General features: G+C 40.5%; 1 pseudogene; it reads left to right on the forward strand.

The window, feature by feature from the left end:
* Positions 1–16194: 16194 nt before the first annotated feature.
* LOC122657958 lies at positions 16195–18554 on the forward strand (annotated as a pseudogene).
* The last annotated feature ends 1960 nt before the right edge of the window (positions 18555–20514 follow it).

Below are 20514 nucleotides of genomic sequence, written 5' to 3' on the forward strand. Positions count from 1 at the left end.
GTTGGAGCTAGGGTTTTGGCCCTGTGAAGTCCCTGAAAAAATTTTGGCTCTTGTTGCGGAGCTCTACTACTTGTTCATGTTCAAATAGGGATTTGTACACTTCTCCACGATCTATTAACTTTCAAAATCATTGACCTTGAAGATTGGAGATGTAATGGTAAATCTGTTTCCCAAGGCTTCGCTGAGAATGACAATCTGCCTGTGATGCCCCATGTTCCTGGCATGCAAAGGATGGATAACATGATTTGCAACAACTAAGATTATCGCAGAGAGATCTTCGACTTCAATCTTCTTCCATTTCCCCTGTACCAAGAACATTAAAAAAAGCTAGGGTTTCCCCTTAAGAACGAAAATGAAAGAGAGATAGCCATTGAAATTACCAAGATCTAGCGGAGGTGAGACTCGTCTGAAGCCATTGAAGAAGGGAGTAATGGCGCCTGGTCTTCTTCTTCCCCAGGTTTGGAGGTTAGCAGAAGAGGAAGCGTCGTGCTCGTGCGGTCTTTCGGGTTAGGGAGTGACCCGAGAATGATGAAGGATTTTGGAGGTTAAAAGTTGTTTGAGCAAATTACATGCACCCCCTGTGGTTTGAAACAATAACAAAACACTTCCATAATTTTACCTTTTACGTGCACCCCGAATGATTGGGAGTCTTACAAATAAGCCTTTATTGTTAAATTTAAACCGTTAGATGTAGTTAAACTTTTGAAAATGGTTATATTATCCTTCTATTTTTTGCCATGCACCATTTAGAAAATGACCATATTATCCTTCTGCTACCATCTTCTTCTTCTCCGTCTCTTCCTCTCTCATTTTTTTTTGATGTATAGCCTCCTCCTTCATTTTGTCTTGTTCTTATTCTTCTTTTACTCGATTTCTTCCTAAAAGTTGAGATGGCAAATCCTATATTTGAGCATTACTACTACAACTTACAAATACGGCCACAAATTCAAGGGAATCTACCAAATGAATCCCAATTGATTTCAGAACCAACAGTTCTGATATATCACCAGAAAACAGAGTACCGCTGGGATATGAACCAGTCTGCAATTCCCAGAAAAGAGAAGCCCAGATTGGCTTCAAAACTGGGATCAAGTGTTACTTTATAGGGGTTAAACAAAACCCCAAAAACTCAATATGATTTGCTGAACAGATGAGGATTGATCAAAGAAACAATCTGCCTGAAAGACTACTCTAAAATAGGTACTGAATGGAGTACAAGTGATGTATTTTCCTTTTGATTTTTAATGTTAAAACTGTTGTCCCCTTTCAACGCGAGAGAGAAAGAAGTAAAACCTTGATGATGCCCTTTAAATGCTTTACCAGCTCATAATTTGGAGAAGGTTCATGGGAATGCTTAGTAAGTCGATATTAGAGGACTAGGAATGTTATTTCAAGATTGATGATGAAATGTGATTCTCAAGGAGGAAGGAGAATAATGGAAGTGGAAAAGAATCATACTAGGAGGATTACATAAGCCCGACAGATCAATGGAGACTTTTGTTGTGGATTGAAGAGTTTCAGTGGGTTGGTTGGGATCCTCGGAGTGTTGGGTAGAAGGAGACGAGTTTGAGAATTCGGGGGGCGCAGAAAATGCCCTGGTGGAGTGGGCAGAAGAAGTAAAGAAGGAACCAAAGCCATTAGAGAGGCGAGGAGAGATCTGCAGTGCCCTTCTCAACATTTTGCTCAATGCCACCGTAACGAAGGTCCACCCTCTCCAGGCTCCAATCTCTCCCTTGGCAGAGCTCTTTACCCTTCCAAGATCCCAGCCAGAAGATATGATACAAACACTGTGAAAGACACATCAGCTACCCTACCAGCCAAGGAGATGACAGGTGGCAGCACCAATGTAGCAAGGATACGTCGCAGCACTCGCCAAATCAAACGTCCATCAGGTCTCAGGGATTTCGTGTGAGTAGGGTGCACTCCATTCTATTGGAATAGAGATGTAAGGAAATGTGATGTGCGTGAGGGTGTCAGTGAGTGCCGAGGGAATACATATAAATAATGTACAGTGCCTATGAACAGTATGAATAGAAGTTTCTTTTCTCCTCTTTCTCGTATTTTCTCTCTCTGGAGGTGCTAACCCTCGAAGTTAGTAAGTTTGTGCTATCATTGGTGCTCTCGTTGAGAGAGTGCTGAGAGACAAGCTTCGTCATGGCTGAGGGGACTCGCCTCCGTCAACTTGAGGAAAATATGCGAAGGATGGGAGAGAAGACCACGAGTCAGGGAGAACTTCTAGAGAAGCTGCAAGCCAGTGTGGATGGTCAGCAGCAGACCCTCTCCGACTTGACGATATGTATGACCAACATCGATGGACGGATCGAGCAGGCGTTGCGCATCGCTGGCCCAACATCAGAACCGAGCCTGAGTGCGATGAACACTCCACTTACGCCTGTTCTCGCACCACCGCCGGTGGAGAACCCCATTCAGACTCGCACAGTTCGTCTCAATTTTCCGCAATTCGATGGCAATGATCCCACCGGGTGGAAATTTAAGGCTGAAAGGTTTTTTGATTATCACAGAACGCCGGATGGTCAACGCCTCCTCATATCGTCCTTCCACATGGACGATGCCGCCTTACAGTGGTACCAATGGATGTTTCGCACAGCTCAGTTCACTACCTGGGGAGCTTTTACCAGATCCCTAGAGACTCGATTTGGTCCAACCGAATTTGATGATCCTCAGGCGGCTCTCGCCAAGTTGTCGCAAACGACCACTGTTGCAAATTACTAGGCGAGATTTGAAACTCTAGCTAATCGCACGACGGCAGTACCACCATCATTCCTATTGAGCTGCTTCGTGTCTGGATTACGATCGGATATACGAAATGAAGTGATGGCGTTTCGGTCGATGACAATGTCGCACGCTGTGGGTCTAGCGAGGCTTCAAGAGGCCAAGATAAATGAATCGCGACGACCGTGGCAGCGAAACACACCCACGAGAGGCCTTCTTCCTACACCAACAACTATCGCTGCAACGACACCACCCCTCTTAGCTCTTCCAGCACACCTACCCGGATCCCGATCAAGCGCCTCTCACCATTGGAAATGCAACAAAGGAGAGACAAGGGACTCTGTTATAACTGCGACGAGAAATTCTACCACTTGAATATGATGATGAGAACCATCAGGGGGAACCTCCAGGGGGGGCTAGAAACACAGGAATTGGAAGAAAATCCGATGGTGGAACAGGAAATGACTACAGAATTGTCATACCACTTGCTGGTGGGTGGACAGGCACCGTCAACCTTTCGTTTTACCGGGCAAGTGGCCGGGAAACCAATCCAAATATTGGTTGATGGAGGAAGCACACATAACTTTATCCAAAGCCGAACAGCGCAACACCTGGATCTAACGGTGGAATCAGTTCCAAATATCGCCGTCCTCGTGGGAAGCGGCAACCGTTTGAGGTGTGAAGGCCTGGTTCATGGAATGTCTGTAAGTCTTCCACATTACTCCTTTCAATTGGATGCCTATGTACCTCCTTTGTTTGGAGCAGACCTCGTTTTGGGGGTCCAGTGGCTAGCTCAGCTAGGACCCGTTACTTTTGATTACCAACAACTTACTCTGGAATTTAAACATGAAGGCCAAAGGGTAGTGATTAATGGAGAGACCCACAAAATACCCACCCAGCTTCAATATCAGGAAGTGCGACGGTTGTTCTCTACTGATGCATGTGCAGCTCTATTCTATCTCACATTAACAACATCAACAGAGGCAACCCCGGTTTATGCAAACCCTGAACTCCAGCAATTGCTCTCTGACCATGCCCCTGTTTTTGCCACACCACACCACTTACCCCCAAATCGGCGGCAAGATCATGCCATTCACCTACTTCCAGGGGCACAACCAGTAAATGTTAGACACTACCGTTATCCTCATTTCCAAAAGAATGAGATCGAGAGGTTGGTTACAGAGATGCTTGCCGATGGAATAATCCGGCCAAGCACCAGTGCTTTCTCCTCTCCGATGTTACTCGTCAAGAAGAAAGACGGCACATGGAGGTTTTGTGTGGATTACCGTGCTTTGAACGTTGTCACAGTAAAGGATAGGTTCCCAATTCCCATTGTGGATGAGCTCTTGGATGAGCTTCATGGTGCCAATTATTTTTCAAAGTTGGATTTGCGCTCTGGCTATCACCAAATTCGTGTGAAGGCAGAGGATGTTCACAAGACTACTTTTATAACACATGAGGGCCATTATGAATTCTTGGTTATGCCTTTTGGCTTAACAAATGCCCCCTCCACATTCCAAACAACCATGAACTTCATATTTCAACCCTTTCTCAGGCGGTTTGTTCTGGTTTTTTTTTATGATCTCTTGGTATACAGCACCACATGGTCAGCACACTTGCAACACTTAAAGGAGGTTCTGAGCACCTTGGCTGCCCATAAACTTTATGTCAAAGAATCCAAGTGTGCATTTGGGCAACGTTCAATAGAATATTTGGGGCATATTATTTCTTCGCAGGGAGTTCAAATGGACCCAACCAAGCTCTCGGCAGTGTTGGAATGGCCTCCACCTCGATCTCTAAAGGAACTCCAAGGTTTTTTGGGGCCTACAGGGTATTATCATCGATTTGTTAAAGGATACGCCCATATTGCAACACCCCTGACCGATCTGTTGAAGAAGGGAGCTTTTGGCTGGACTCCTATGGCTCAAGAAGCTTTTGAACTACTGCGCAAAGCAATGACCATGGCTCCAGTACTTCGTTTACCTGACTTCTCAGGCACTTTTTTGGTGGAGACCGATGCCTCCGGTGTGGGAATAAGGGCTATATTGACACAGGAAATGCATCCCATCGCCTTCTTTAGCAGAAAATTATCGCCAAGAATGCAATCGGCTTCAACCTATGTGAGGGAAATGTATGCAATAACCCAAGCTGTTATGAAATGGCGCCAATACCTCCTCGGCAGGAAATTTACAATTGTCACAGATCAACTAAGTCTAAAAGAATTGGTTGAGTAGGTAATTCAAACTCCGGAGCAACACTATTGGCTATCCAAGCTTCTCGGCTTTGTTTTTGACATGGTTTATCGTCCCGGCAAGGAGAATGGCGCTGCTGATGCTTTATCAAGGCTCCCTGGAGCTGCTCTGTTCACCTTCACAGCCCCTACACCCGACTTCTTGGAGCAGCTGCGGCTTGAGGTAGCAAATCACCCAGAATTAGGCACCATCATACAACACCTCAATGATGATATTGACACTCCATCACCTTATATGTACTGAGATGGCCTCTTATACCACAGGGGACGTCTGGTTCTAGCTTCTGATTCCCCCTTACGCGAGATGTTCTTACAAGAATTTCATTCATCACCTATCGGTGGGCACTCTGGCTTTGTTCGCACTTACAGCTGTGTGGCTGCCAATTTGTTTTGGAAAGGGATGCGCCATTATGTCAAGCAATATGTGGTAGCTTGTGTGATTTGTCAACAAATGAAGGCATTGACCACGTCACCCGCCAGTCTGCTCCAGCCATTACCCATCCAAAATCAGATTTGGGAGAATTTATCCATGGATTTCATTACTGGGCTTCCCAATTCAGCAGGCAAAACTGCCATTCTTGTTGTGGTGGATCGTCTAACTAAATATGCTCATTTTTGTGCCCTTCCTCCCAACTATACCAGCACTAAGGTTGCTAAGATATTCACCACTCAAGTGGTTAAGCTGCATGGTCTCCCTCGCTCAATTGTAAGTGACCGAGATCCACTCTTTCTTAGTTATTTTTTTAGGGAACTCTTTCGGCTGCAGGGGACTACATTGGCGATGAGCACAACATATCATCCCCAGTCTGATGGCCAAACTGAGGTTATAAACAGGTGCCTTGAAATGTGTGAGGTTATAAACAGGTGCCTTGAAATGTATCTCAGGAGTTTTGTGTTTGAGACACCAACTCAGTGGGTCAAGTTCTTACATTGGGCTGAGTACTGGTATAATACAGCCTATCATTCCGCAGTTGGCATGACGCCCTTTCAATGGGTGTATGGTCCTCCTCCTCCTTCTATTCCTCGCTATATTGCCACAACCTCTCTGAATGCAACTGTGGATCAGGAGCTGCTCACTCGATATGAGATACTAAGCGCTTTAAAGACCAATCTCCAACGAGCTCAAGCACGCATGAAGTTGCAGGCGGATAAGAAGCGCACTAACAAGGCATTTGATCCTAGAGAATGGGTCTTTGTGAAGCTCCAGCCTTACAGGCAACAATCGGTGGCCCTTTGCATGCATAAAAAATTGGGGAAGCGTTACTTTGGCCCATTTAAGATTCTCTCACGGGTTGGTGTTGTTGCTTACAAATTAGAGCTGCCTGCCTCTGCTAAGCTGCATCCTGTCTTTCATGTCTCTCTCCTCAAGCGATTTGTAGGTGCGACTCCTCTACAACCAGCTTCGATCCCTCCCATCATCTGTCCCTCTGATGAGATTGCAGTTCCCATTGCCCTCCTGGATTTTCGTTCCATTGTGCGATGACACCAAGCTGTTCCCCAAGCTCTGGTTCAGTGGGAGGGCCTGCCCCTGGAGGATGCATCCTAGGAAGATATTTCGGTCTTACAAAAGTTATATCCCCAGCTGAACCTTAAGGACAAGGTTCATTTTGGAGGGGATACGAATGATACAAGCACTGTGAAGGACACATCAGCTACCCTACCAGCCAAGGAGATAATAGGTGGCAGCACCACTGTAGCAAGCATACGTCGCAGCACTCGCCAAATCAAACGTCCATCAGGTCTTAGGGATTTCGTGTGAGTAGGGTGCACTCCATTCTGTTGGAATAGAGATGTAAGGAAATGTGATGTGCGTGAGGGTGTCAGTGAGTGCTAAGGGAATATATATAAATAATGTACAATGCCTATGAACAGTAAGAATAGAAGTTTCTTTTCTCCTCTTTCTTGTCTTTTCTCTCTCTGGAGGTGCTAACGCTCAAAGTTAGTAAGTTTGTGCTATCAAGATACCCCAACTCCTCTCTCCATCTCCCCTTCGTTACATCTTTCTTCCTCTCCATTGCTCCAGTCTCCAACTTCCAACCTGGCCATGGCCTCGTCTTCATCTTCACCCTACGCACTGGTATCCACAGTGTTAGTACACCAGGAGTAGATATTGGATTATAGGGAGGGAGCAAATGGCGGAATCATCAGCAATGCAGGGAACAACGATCCTCACCGATTTCGTCGACAAGCAAACCCATTTCAGGGAGGTGGAGAAAATCGATCTAGGGATTTCTCGGTTGGAGGAGAAGAAGGTAAATAAGGGTAAAATGGGAATTTAAAATAAATCACTGAACTAAAAGGATAAAACGGTCTGTTACTTTCAAAATTAACAATTTATTAACACCGTGAGCCATTAGGGGGTTATTTATAAAAATAAAATTAGGGGTGTTTTGTTATTGTTTCAAACTAGGGTGCATGTAATTTGTTTTTTTTAATTTTTATTTAAGGGGTGATGTTGTATCATGTTTGTAATTTTGGTGGAAGATGAGGGATTTTTTTGAGTGATATTTTGGGTAAGAGATTGTTGTTGGGTTGTGTAGCGATTGCATTAGTACTAGAGCCAACAAGAGTGCATGCAAAGGCATAAACATAGATGCCATTTTTTATTTCATGGAGGCCAGAGTGGTACTTTCGTATGCTCCTATATCAAGGAGCAGGAGCGACAAAACTAGGTAACATTCTTTTTCTTTAATATATTTTTTTTTATAGAAAAAGTTCTATGAGCTGGTAGGGTAAGTTAGAACCTCGTGTTCTCTTTCCTCATTCGAAATGATATTGTTGGCCTCTGATGGTTGAGGTCGTTTTGCCACAACCCATTGATGGGCTCCCCTATGCCGCTTGCTCAAAGAACCCTTTCCTTATTTTTATCACCAGCATGCATCGGTGGAGGGCCAATGAGAGTGCACACATGAGCATCAAAATAGATGCAACTTTTTAATTTCATGGAATCTAGGGCAGTATTTTTGTGCACTCCTATAATTGGATGCAGAGCTACGCAATCAGGTAGCGGAGGAGGGAAAGGAAAAGATGTAAAATAAGAAAAAGATCGTTTCTATGCATTGACTATACCATATACAATTGTTTGGAGGTATTTTTTGGTTTATTTTCTTCATCATAGAAAAATACACATTTGTATTATTGCTATGTCATCTAGAAGATCTTCCTCTGCAAAAGAAGCTGTTGCAACCCTCTCTCCCTCCTGCTAACACCACATTAAGAATGCTATAAGCAAAATTGAGCAAATGAACTTCTTGAAAAGGTAAATCTGTTTGTGATTCTTCATGCATGAAGTATTGCGGGATAATAGGATCATATATAGCTCCAAATTAGGTACCAATTTGCAAATAAAAAAGAGCATATCCAATGCACGAGGCTCATGAACGTATAAACGATCTCTTACCCTTAACATTGTTAAAGGGAAAATGGTTCCTACATGGCTATATGCATGCCCATGGTAGGAATTAGGAACGATTTCCATAGGCTCAGTATTCTTTTGCAACATGGATAGTTGATGTGGTTATTTACACCATTGGATAGATAGGTCATGGTTAATTCGAATTAACCGTATGTCAAATTTCGTACTCAAATTCAATCAAATACCTTACCATGTAATGTCTACACATCCTTGTGTCGTATGTCCGTGCAACTTTATAATATCACATTGTGTATACTCCCGTACACAATGTAAAAAACAGGGGAGAGAATAAGCGGGTGGGTGCTTTCATTTTTTACTATTTTAATGACAAAAATAGTAAAAAATAGAAGAAGAATGGTAGGTTAAATAGATTAATAGGTTACTAGGTGGAAAGGAAGGGCAATCCGGGTATTTAAAAACATGAGGGTAGAAGGAGATGTAAAAGTTTAAAAGCAGGGGAGTTTCAGAAAAGAATTTTATGATGGGGCAGCATTAGTAAATATAGGCTAAATGTAGGATAGTGATAGTAATTAGCCTACTAAATAATATTACTTCCTCACTGGAAATTAAGTGATACATAGCTTGTTTACCAAAGTTTATTGCTTGAACCATATAGAAACTTGTAGCTTCAGCTTGGGATTGAAAGCACAATATTGAAGTGACAAATTATAAATGGTGGATCATGCCCACTAAATTTGTCTCTTCCCAGCTTTCAAAATTGTCTACACAGGGAATTCTCTCTCTTCTTAGTTTATAAATTTATTTGTCTTTCAGGGACCAGAGAAAAAGGAAGGCAGAATGGTTGGATGAGAGTGGCATAAAATTAAAGTTGGTTTCACTGGCTACAACTCACACAAGCTTTCTTAGGTCCTACCATATATATGTAAGGGTATTTATGTAGTATCCCTTCATATGTTCTAATATAATCCTACTTGTGTTAATGCCCAGGCTGTGAGGGGCAATCTAGTAATTAGCCCATCTAACCTAAACCCTAGTTTCCCTATATATACTAGCCGGAGGCAGCAGTCTGGGTATTCCAAACTAGATACCAAGGGTGTAATGCTTTAAGCAACCTTGTGCTTAGACCCCAAACCCTAACAATCTTAAAGCATTAGGTATTTTCTGTCAATCGACTTTGGAGATCGAATTACAGTTGGAAGATCGGTTTTGTAATCCTAGTTTTATTGGCGTTTATCATTCACGGCAAGGTGACCTTTGTGATCGGTTTTAGATTTTCGGATCTACAACTCTGGTTTTGATCGTTTTGACGCGGGCATATCATTCACGAGGGTTTCGTGTCAGGTGTTAATTGCGAAGTGAAAGTCGCGATTGATTCCTGAAATCGAATTTCATTTGCACCTTCAAAGCTTTGGTTATCGTGCTTATGTGTTTGTCAGAGAGAACATCCAAAGCTTCTTTATTCGGAAGTTTGCCCTTTTGTTTTCTGATTTCAGAGATAAGCCTTTGTTCCATTAATCTATTAAAAGTGGTTGAACAGAAAAAGCACTTTGATTTGATTGATCATTGAAAAAAAAGAAGGAAAAAAAAGAAGTCAAAGCAATCAATGCTTTGAATTGAAAAGCAATTGATTTGATTCTGATTTACAATAAAAAAACAAAAAAGAGAGGCATATCAGATTACGTTGGAACAAGCAAAGCTTTGGCTGTTTTGAAAAAAAAGAAAAAAAAAAGAGGCTTTAGTTTTTTATTTGCTTTTGGGTTCGGCCAGTACTTGTGAGCTGCCAATACCCGCAAGCAATCAACACCTGCACCAACAACTAGTATTAGCGTGTACGTCATGAGTGTCGACGCTGCTGCACTGCTGTGATCCTTTCCTCCGCCGTCTAAATTCAGGGTTCTCCATCTCAAGTGTGATTGTTCCTTGAAGTATTTATTTTTATTTGAATTGTTATTTTGGCATATAAACAAATCACTTAACAATGGAGAAACATGCTGTTCCAATTGAGATGATCAAATTGAAAAGCTTTAGTGGCTCTGAGTTCAGTTCTTGGAAAAGGAGGACTCAATTTGGACTGAAGTATCTCAATATTTATACACTGTAGTAAATTCTTTTTCTGATTGTACGGACCTAACTGAAGCCCAATGGATAAGTGATGAGGATTTTTGCAAAGATTACCTATTGAACTGCCTGTCAGATAGGCTGGCAGAGACCTATAGTAAATATGAGTCTGCAAAAGAGATTTGGGAAAACCTAGAAGCCCAATTCAAAAAGGAGGAGGACCTATCAAAAACTCACTTGGTTGACAAGTTTATGGACTTCAAGTTTTAAGAAGATAAGGAGATACTTCCACAAGTAACAGACTTTGAGAACTTGAGAACAAAATTGAACCAAGAAAACATCCCTGTTGTTGATGCATTCTTAGTGGGTACAATTATCTTTAAGTTACCATCTACCTGACATTCCTTTAAAACTGAGATGCATAGAAAGAAAACAGTGGGGTTGGATGATCTCAAACGGTTCATTAGAATCGAAGATGAGAACAGAGTCAGGAATAACTTGGAGATGGTGAAACAACAACAGGCATCTGCCAATTTGGTTTTACAACCCAAGAAATATCCTAGGCAGTCCAAGCCACCTAAGAAAGAACCCCAACAGTTGGAAGTCAAAAAGACTAATTTTAGAAAGAGGGGCAAGTGCCGGAACTGTGGAAAGTAAGGTCACTATGCATCTGAGTGTAGGGGTCCTAAGAAAGGGAACAGTGACACACTACAGAAGGAAGTTCACATGTTGGTGGACAAGACTGAGTCTACTAATTTTGTTGCTATGGTTGGCAAGGGTAAGGGGTTGGCCAGTACATCTTCAGATTGGTGGTTAGACTCTGGAGCGACTTGTCATGTTTGCAATAGCAAGGACCTGCTCACTGATGTTGTTCAAGTAGCGAGAGCGAACCTGGTTGCAAATGGAGACGTCATGGAAGTGGCTCAACAAGGGACAGCGAACCTGGTTCTATCATCAGGTAAAATATTAACTTTGAAAAATGTTAAAATCTTTCCTGGTTTTGAAAAGAATTTAATTTTCATTGGAATTTTGCTTAATGCTGGCATGTCTATTACTTTTAGTAGTGGTAGAGTAACATTGTCTGTTAACTCTTTTTATTTTGGATGTGCTTATAATTTAAATGATATGTTTAGGTTGAGTTTAGCTAATGAGACAATAAACCAGGTTAACTATAATTCACTTGATCCCAAAATACTACATTGTAGGTTAGGACATGTGAACTATAGAAAAATGCTCAAACTAGCTAAAACTCATAATTTACCATTAGACACTTCAATTAGATTTAACAGATGTGAAGTGTGTGTTCAAACCAAAATAACTAGAAAACCTTTCAGACCGGTTTCTAGGAGCACTCAACTTCTTGAACTTATACATTCTGACATTTGTGACTTTAAAAATTACACAACTAGAGGAGGTCGGAAGTATTTGATAACATTTATAGACGATTTTTTTAGATATTGTCATTTATACCTGTTAAAATCTAAAGATGAAGCATTTTAAAATTTTAAAATTTTCAAGAATTGGGTAGAAAATCAGTTGAACTTGAAAATTAAAAGATTTAGAAGTGATTGGGGAGGAGAATACAAATTGACAGAGTTCAAGGAATTCTGTGCCTCTGCAGGCATAATCCTTGAAACTACTGCTCCTTACTCACCTCAATCAAATGGCATAGCTGAAAGAAAGAACAGGACGTTAACAGAGATGTTAAACTCCATGTTATTGTGGCATGCCCTCTTGCTATTGGGAGAAGCGAGTGTTATCGCAAATCACATTCTAAATAGACTACCACATTCAAAACTGACTTCTACACCTTATGAACTATGGCATAATCATCCCTGTAGATATGACACTCTTAAGGTTTGGGGCTATATAGCTTATATTAGGATACAAGACCCTAGGAAACCTAAGGTGGGAACTAGAACAAACACTTTTGTATATCTAGGTTGTGCAGAAGACAGTACTGTAGATCGGTTTTTGGATCTATCAACCAATGTGGTGATAGAATCTAGGGATGCTATATTCTTTGAAGATAAATTCCTTAGAGATAAAGGCCTGACCTTGCCTGGTCTGACTGAAGTGGTTACAGAATCATCTTTGGAATTTGAACCAATTGTTTTTGACACTACTCCCACAATGCTCCTTGAATCAGAATCTAGAAGAGTATCTACTAGAGATCGAGTACCTAAGAATTTTGGTGAGGATTTTGTGACCTACCATTTAGAGGTTGATCCATCCACCTATAAGGAAGCGATGAGATCTAGGGACTCACTGTTATGGAAAGAAGCCATTGATGAGGAAATAAGCTCTTTAATGCAGAATGAGACCTGACACCTTATTGATCTGCCTAGAGGGGCCAAGACAATAGGATGTAAGTGGGTGTTGAAGAAGAAACTTAATCCGGATGGGTCTATAGCCAGGTATAAAGCACGATTAGTAGCTAAGGGCTATAAATAGGTGAGAGGGATAGATTATTTTGACATCTACTCTCCGGCCTGCCATTTGGCAACAATAAGGATTCTTCCTACCATAGCATCTATTGAGCACTATGTTGTGCATCAAATGGATGTAAAAACGACTTTCCTTAATGGAGACCTAACAAAAGAAATCTACATGAACCAACCTGAAAGGTTTGTCATGGAAGGTTCTGAAAAAAGAGTTTATAAATTAAACAAATCTCTCTATGGTCTTAAACAAACATCTAAATTGTGGCACGAGAAGTTTAACAAGACAGTAAAGAGCCTTGGTTTTCAAACCAGCAACTCGGATAAGTGCCTTTATTTTTTGTCTGAGTCAAACAAGGTTGCGATTATTTGCTTGTATGTAGACGACATATTGATTCTAGGTTCTGATCTCTCTGTAGTGAGTGGCATTAAAGAAACCTTATCCAAAGAATTCAACATGAAAGATCTTGGTGTGGTAGATACCATTCTTGGGATGAGAGTAAGCTTCAGTGAGCAAGGGATCACCCTTAGTCAGACTCATTATATTTATAAGCTACTTTCTAGTTGGGGATACAGTGATTGTAAATCGATTGAGACACCCTATGACTATAACAAACGGTTGAAACCTAATACAGGTAACACCGTGAATCAGTTAGATTATTCTAAACTGATTGGTAGTCTCATGTATGCAATGAGTTGTACTAGGCCAGACATAGCCTTTGTGGTAGGCATGCTGAGTCGTTTCACTAGTAATCCTGGAAAAGAGCATTGGGATGCCCTATCGAGGCTGATGAGATAACTTAAGGGTACTCAAGGTTATGCTTTATGTTATACTGGACATCCTCCAACTTTGGAAGGATATTCTGATGCATCCTGGTGCTCAGATTTGAGAGACAGCAGATCCACCAGTGGTTATGTATATATACTAGGAGGAGCAGCTGTAGCATGGAAATCCAAGAGACAGACTAGTATTGCTCTGTCATCTATGGAATCGAAACTTTATGCTCTAGCTTCTGCGGGAGATGAAGCAGAGTGGATAAAGGATCTGATCATGGATATTCCATTGAGGAGTTTTAAGTTAAACTCTATATCTATATTCTATGATAATCAAGCAACAAAGACGATTGTGAATAACTCACTCTTTAATGGTAAGAGGAGACACATCAGGCTGAAACAGGCCATGCTGAATTATAGAACAGAACAAGGGATTATCACTTTGATTGATGTGAGATCGAAGGATAATACGGCAGATGCCCTTACAAAGGGATTGAACAAAGATCGAACATTCAAAACTACAGGGGAGATGGGGTTAAAGACCATTTAGTCAGGTCTTAACCTAACCCAGTATTATTTTGAATTATTCGAATCTCATCTAGCCTTGGTAAGCATTCGGGACAGTTCACATATTTCAGATAACTTAGTTAGATTACTAAGTATGGGGGTTTGTGAAACCATTCCAAATTTGATGGCGTAGCAAATTCTTCATGTGAAATTTCCTTACTTTGTTATTCCACAAAGGAATATGGAAAATATCTGATATGTTTCAATAATATTGTGCTAGTCTTTATGTCATTCCAAATTTGATGACATGTCTTTTATAGTATGGTGTACCATTCCAAATTTGATGATACAACATAAATCTATGTCTGATATGACGAATACAGTATTTCAAATGGAAACATGGTATGGTCCTTATGATAGAGACTATATAGGATCGAGTTCTTATAAAGAAACTTGATGATGATGCTTATTGTTTTTTGATTTACCTTCAGCCATATATGAAATGTATTAAGTTCTTATTGTTGAACTAGATACTATTGTGCAAATGATTGAATTCATAATATCTTATGAAATTCATATTTGACAAATTACAGAGAATGGCGAAGATGGAGGGGAACGGTTGAATCTGGATCTCAATAAGGATGATTTACTTGATGAGTAAAGTCACATGGATTGCAAGGACTTTTCCTTTTGATTATTTCTTTTGGTTTAGCCACTTGCATGTGAAACTTTGGATTTATTGTTGGGTTTAGTTTTGATCTAAAACCCTAGTTTTATTTCTTGAAGTTTACTTATTACTTATTTGATTTATTGGATTATTGATATTCAATTTATTCAATTTATATTGATTTAATTACTGATTGAACAATGGTTCCTATACATGTGTAATGGATATATGTAGAACATAGGAGGAGATTGTAAGCGTATTTATGTAATATCCCTTCATATGTTCTAATATAATCCTACTTGTGTTAATGCCCAGGCTGTGAGGGGCAATCTAGTAATTAGCCCATCTGACCTAAACCCTAGTTTTCCTATATATACTAGCTGGAGGCAGCAGTCTGGGTATTCCAAACTAGATACCCAGGGTGTAATGCTTTAAGCAACCTTGTGCTTAAACCCTAAACCCTAACAATATAGACCCAAGACCAAAGAATCCTTTAATTTGATTCCAATGATCGGATATGAACTCAAGGACCATTGATTTGGACAGTTTTGATTTCGGAACTAATGAAATAGGAAAGATGACCAGAAGGGTTTCGGTCTACCATAAAAAGTATTTCAATGACTCAATCCAATCCTCTTGCAAGTGAGAAGCTTCAAGATTCAATGCCAATGCGCTACTAAGTAAGTCTTATATCCTGAAATTACATGTTTGTTATCCATCTCTATTAGGGCAGAAAGTTAAAAGTGCCAACCTCTTTAGCATGACTAGGTCTTTGTCCATACTTGAAAATTGAAAATGTTCAACTACCAAACCAAACTTCTTACCTCTGTTTTCATCTACTGTGATACTTGCTGCAATAACAAATTAACAATAACAGCAATGTTCATGACCATCAATGATACCAATACTGTTACTCTAATGGTAATATAGATTGTTATCACTAACCCAATCCTTTTTTCTTATTTTTTTGGGTAAATAAGACTTTCAAGTAATCAAAACAAACAAAAACTCAATCCATCAACATTAGTTATATGGCAGTATTGATAATGTATTGAACTCCTGTCATTGGACTTTTCAATTCATGTGCTTGATGGGTTTTCAACTTTATTCTTTTCTTTAAAACAGGTCTGTTATCAGACTGAAATTGGGAACAAAGAAGCATTTGATTTTATATACTACTGCGCTGAAATACCTATAGATTTGGGACCAAAGAAAATGAAAGTCATGGGAAGAACACGGGGGTGTTGTGGGGGGGGGGGGATCATCGACTACCTATCTTATCCAGTCTTATTCAATCTTACTTTTTCCCACAGTCCTCGCATGCAGATTCCACATCCTTAAAAAAGGACATTCCTAAATGGAATTGGTCAGTTCCACCATTGAACTAATGATTAAAAAAATATATATTGGAAGGTGCAGATGACCAAGACAACTTCCAGTAACAGTTAGTTATAAAAGTGGCTTCAACCTTGTTGATCCTGTACCTGTCCTCTGAGCTGACTTAGTTCATTTTTTGCAAGTTGTTGTAGTGCTTACAGTGGTCACAACATATTCAAAGAAAGTCTTATGTTTGAATCGACTTACTGAAATGAAGGTAACTTGTTTTGAATTCTCCATACCCTTCTAGTTGTGGAATACTGACAAACCATGTCTAAATCCAACTTGGGTTCTTTGAATTTCGAAAGCACTATCTTGCCCAGCTACTCTACTAGACCACTTTTAGGATTGTGAGAGTTGGTTCTATAAGTTGTTAGCTCTCCTTGTTTCATCTGTTCCTGGTCAGAGCTACTTCAACTAAGCAATGGACTTCTCCCGGGTGTTCTTTCTGGTCTACAGCATTTCCATTTGTTTAATCTTCCTTTCAACCAAAACTAGACTGCATAACCACACAAAACACAAGCACATCATCTGAATGTCCCTACTTCAACAACCCCTTCTCCACCACCGGAGCCTGCTAACCCAATTTCTGATGGGAACTCTTCCAGTTCTACTATCATTTTCAATGTACGATCATTTGGTGCTGTTGGTGATGGCATTTCTGATGACACACAGGCTTTCAAGATGGCATGGGATGCTGCCTGTGAAGTTGGATCAGCAATTCTTCTAGTTCCAAATGTCTACTCATTCATGATACAGTCTACAATTTTCACTGGCCCATGCCAAAACAACTTTGTGTTTCAGGTAATGTTGGTCTAGTCTAGTAGTTCTGTTCAACTTCATGTTTTTACTCTTAGCTTCTAACCAACAAAACAAAATGCTGATTACCTGTGGCCTTGGTACTTTCTAAATTCTGAGAAGATTGATGGGACTCTTATGCCACCTAACGGACCCAACTCCTGGCCACAACGTGACAAGCGCCAATGGCTAGTTTTCTACAGAATCAATGGAATGTCATTGCAAGGAGGTGGCCTTATCGATGGAAGAGGAGAGAAGTGGTGGAATCTTCCCTGCAAACCTCACAAGGTAAAGTCATATCTATACAGTTGAGCCAAATTTTCTTGATAAAATCTCTTAGAACTTTAGTTTGGAAAGCTATTGTTGATTTTCTATTGTCCTAATCAATGAAACAGGGAATAAACGGAACGACCTTGCCAGGACCTTGTGATAGCCCTGTCGTAAGACCACTTGAACCCTTCATTGCATTTCAATAATTCCATGTTTTAAGTAAAGCATTTTGCTAAGTATCTCTGCTGCTGCTGATTGCAGGCCATAAGGTTCTTCATGAGTTCCAATTTGACTGTACAGGGACTTAGAATCCAGAACAGCCCACAGTTCCACTTTAAATTTGATGGTTGCAGGAGTGTCCACATAGATGGAATCACCATAAGTTCACCCCCTCTAAGTCCCAATACTGATGGAATTCACATAGAGAACACAGACTCTGTGGGGATATATAATTCTGTCATCTCCAATGGTATGAGCCAGGTTCCCTGACCTTCCCATTTGTATATATACCAAAATCTTATGCTTACCATGTCATATACCAATGGGACCTTCCTGTAGGTGATGACTGCATTTCGATCGGAGCTGGTTGTGATAATGTAGAGATAAATAACATCACATGTGGGCCAAGTCATGGAATCAGGTACCCTTATTTAGTCTGTTTGGATTATGGATGAATGGAAAGTTAAGATAAAACCTTTCCTAAAATGACTCACCTCCTCTTCTTTTTATCTTCAGCATTGGTAGTCTAGGTAACCACAACTTGAGGGCTTGTGTCTCCAATATCACAGTTACTAATTATGTTATAAAGCATTCAGACAATGGAGTTCGGATCAAGACGTGGCAAGGGGGATCAGGTTTGGTAACTGGAGTGATCTTCAACAATGTGGAAATGGATACTGTGAGGAATCCAATCATCATTGACCAATTCTACTGCCTCACCAAAGCATGTACTAATGCAACATCAGCAGTCTTTGTTTCAAACATCTCATATACAAACATAAAGGGTACTTATGATGTGAGGAGTCCCCCAATTCATTTTGCCTGCAGTGACTCTGTCCCTTGCACCAACATAACACTCTCAGGTGTAGTACTTCTTCCAGCTAAAGGGAAGATTGTGTTGGATCCATTCTGTTGGAATGCTTATGGTGCTTCACAAACACTTATAATTCCACCCATCTACTGTCTGTTGGAAGGCATACCACAATCGGTCCCGCAGAATGACATCGACCAATGTTGATTTATCGTATTATATTAGATGATGTAAAGCAGATATAAATATGTTTAACCCACAAAAAAAGCTTTAGATGACCAAAGGAACAGTTTGATTTGTGATAAAAACTACTGTTTAAGGCTTGAAATTATAAGAAGAAAATAAAAGTTCCAATTAGCCAAAGCAGTCCCTCATCACAGTAGAATTACAATTGCTTGTTTAGAGAACCTTTTGCTTACAAGAAAAACAGTTTAACCAACAAAAATTTGCATTAAGGATACAAAGACAAGCATGGACATGGGTAATGTCTATTGGACCTCGTCAGCCATTTAGAGGAACAATTCGGCTCCTCTACTTCCGCCTGCCCCTACTGTCGTGTGCGCCCCAAACACAAGCAAGGCGGAATGTACTGCCTTATCCCTGCCCGAGCGCCTTGCCTGAGCGGGAGTAAGGAGGTACTTTCTGCCACGCCTGTGTGTGAGGGTGCACAGCAGTACCGGGCAAGCGGAAGTAGAAGAGTCGGATCCAGGAAAAGGTTGGGCCTCATGAAACGGAAAAGTCCTTTAAAGGAAAGCAATGAAATAAGGTATTCCATGTGATGTAAAAGGGGTGTCAAACGGTCAGCTCAGTTCGGTTTCGGCTGGTCTGGGTCAAACCAAAGCTGACCTGATAAGGCAAGGTACGGTTTCAGTTTTCTCTTATCGGGCTCGGTCAGGTGGGTTTTTCCTGGTTTTCGGGTTTCTATTGATTTTTTTGTCAGTTCCTGTGTGGTTCGATTTTCAACCAGTGTCAAATTTCCCAAACCAAAGACAGACGGATAGGGAACTGGTATATACGGATTTGTTTGAGTTTGTTCAGTCCGGTTCAGCCAATTTGTTTTAAGGGATATATGTGAAAACAAAAGGGACAGGTGGTTGCCTCTCACATGTAGGTGCAGAGGATCCATTCTCAGGGGGAGAGGAGGCAACACTGCTCTACAACATGTATAATTTGGGCCGGCCCAGGAAAAGAATCCAGGCTTTCAATTTATTGAGCTGGGCCTCAAGAACAACCCAGTTCTAAAATTCACCAAGCCCGACCCGTTTCTGTGTGTAAGCTAGTGAGCAACAAACTGGTAAGACAAGCAATTTGATTTGGCCCTACTCTAATAGTCTAATGGCCTATATAACTGTGCACAACTCAGCTTTATCTTATGATAGCCACCACCCCCCAAAAAAAAAAGAAAAAAAAAAGAATAAGTCAAATTCAAATAAAATGATCATTTAAATCTGTCTAACAATGGTTTTTTTAATTGGAAATTGAGGGAAAAATTATCCGATTTACCGTATCGGTATTGGTCAACAGAGATACAATCCTTATACCAATTTTTTTTTTGGAATTGTTGATACCATTTTTTAAAGAGTTAAATACACATGCCCCTAAAATAGACCCAATATTTCGTATGCACCCCTATGATTCTGACAATTTCACATACACCCCTTGAAAATTTCACGTATACCTCTTACTTTTCAACTTAAAGCCATTTAAGATCATTCATATCAAATAAATGGTGTTGATTGAGCACATGTCAAATATTATATCCAAATTCAATATACTCTATTATATATTGGAATTAACTTCCCATGAATGACCAATACTTTTTCTTCGAAATCCATGCATGTACTCTCTTAGAAGTAATAGATTGTCAATGCTTTTGTTTTACCACTTGGCCGACTTGGATTAAGTTGAAACTTGAATGAGAATAGAAATTCTTGGGGTCTAATTGTCTACAAAATTTCAATCCATCTATGTTGCATGGCAGTTAAAGAGTTGAACACAAGTCGCAACACCCGAACATTTACATGTCATGTCAAATTTTGTCTGGTGCCAATGGAATCCAAATGCCTCAACCCTAACCCAGCTCAAACAGAAAACAACCAGGGTTACCTTGGTCCAAGGGTGAATCAAGCAAAAAGCGGTTTATTTTTAAATTTACACCCGAAATCATCCGATTCCATTAGATCTGTATCGATATCAACCGAAACCGACACAGATACTGATACTGACACCTAT

Source organism: Telopea speciosissima, chromosome 4, assembly GCF_018873765.1.
Source record: "Telopea speciosissima isolate NSW1024214 ecotype Mountain lineage chromosome 4, Tspe_v1, whole genome shotgun sequence".
NCBI classification, from domain to species: Eukaryota; Viridiplantae; Streptophyta; class Magnoliopsida; order Proteales; family Proteaceae; genus Telopea; species Telopea speciosissima.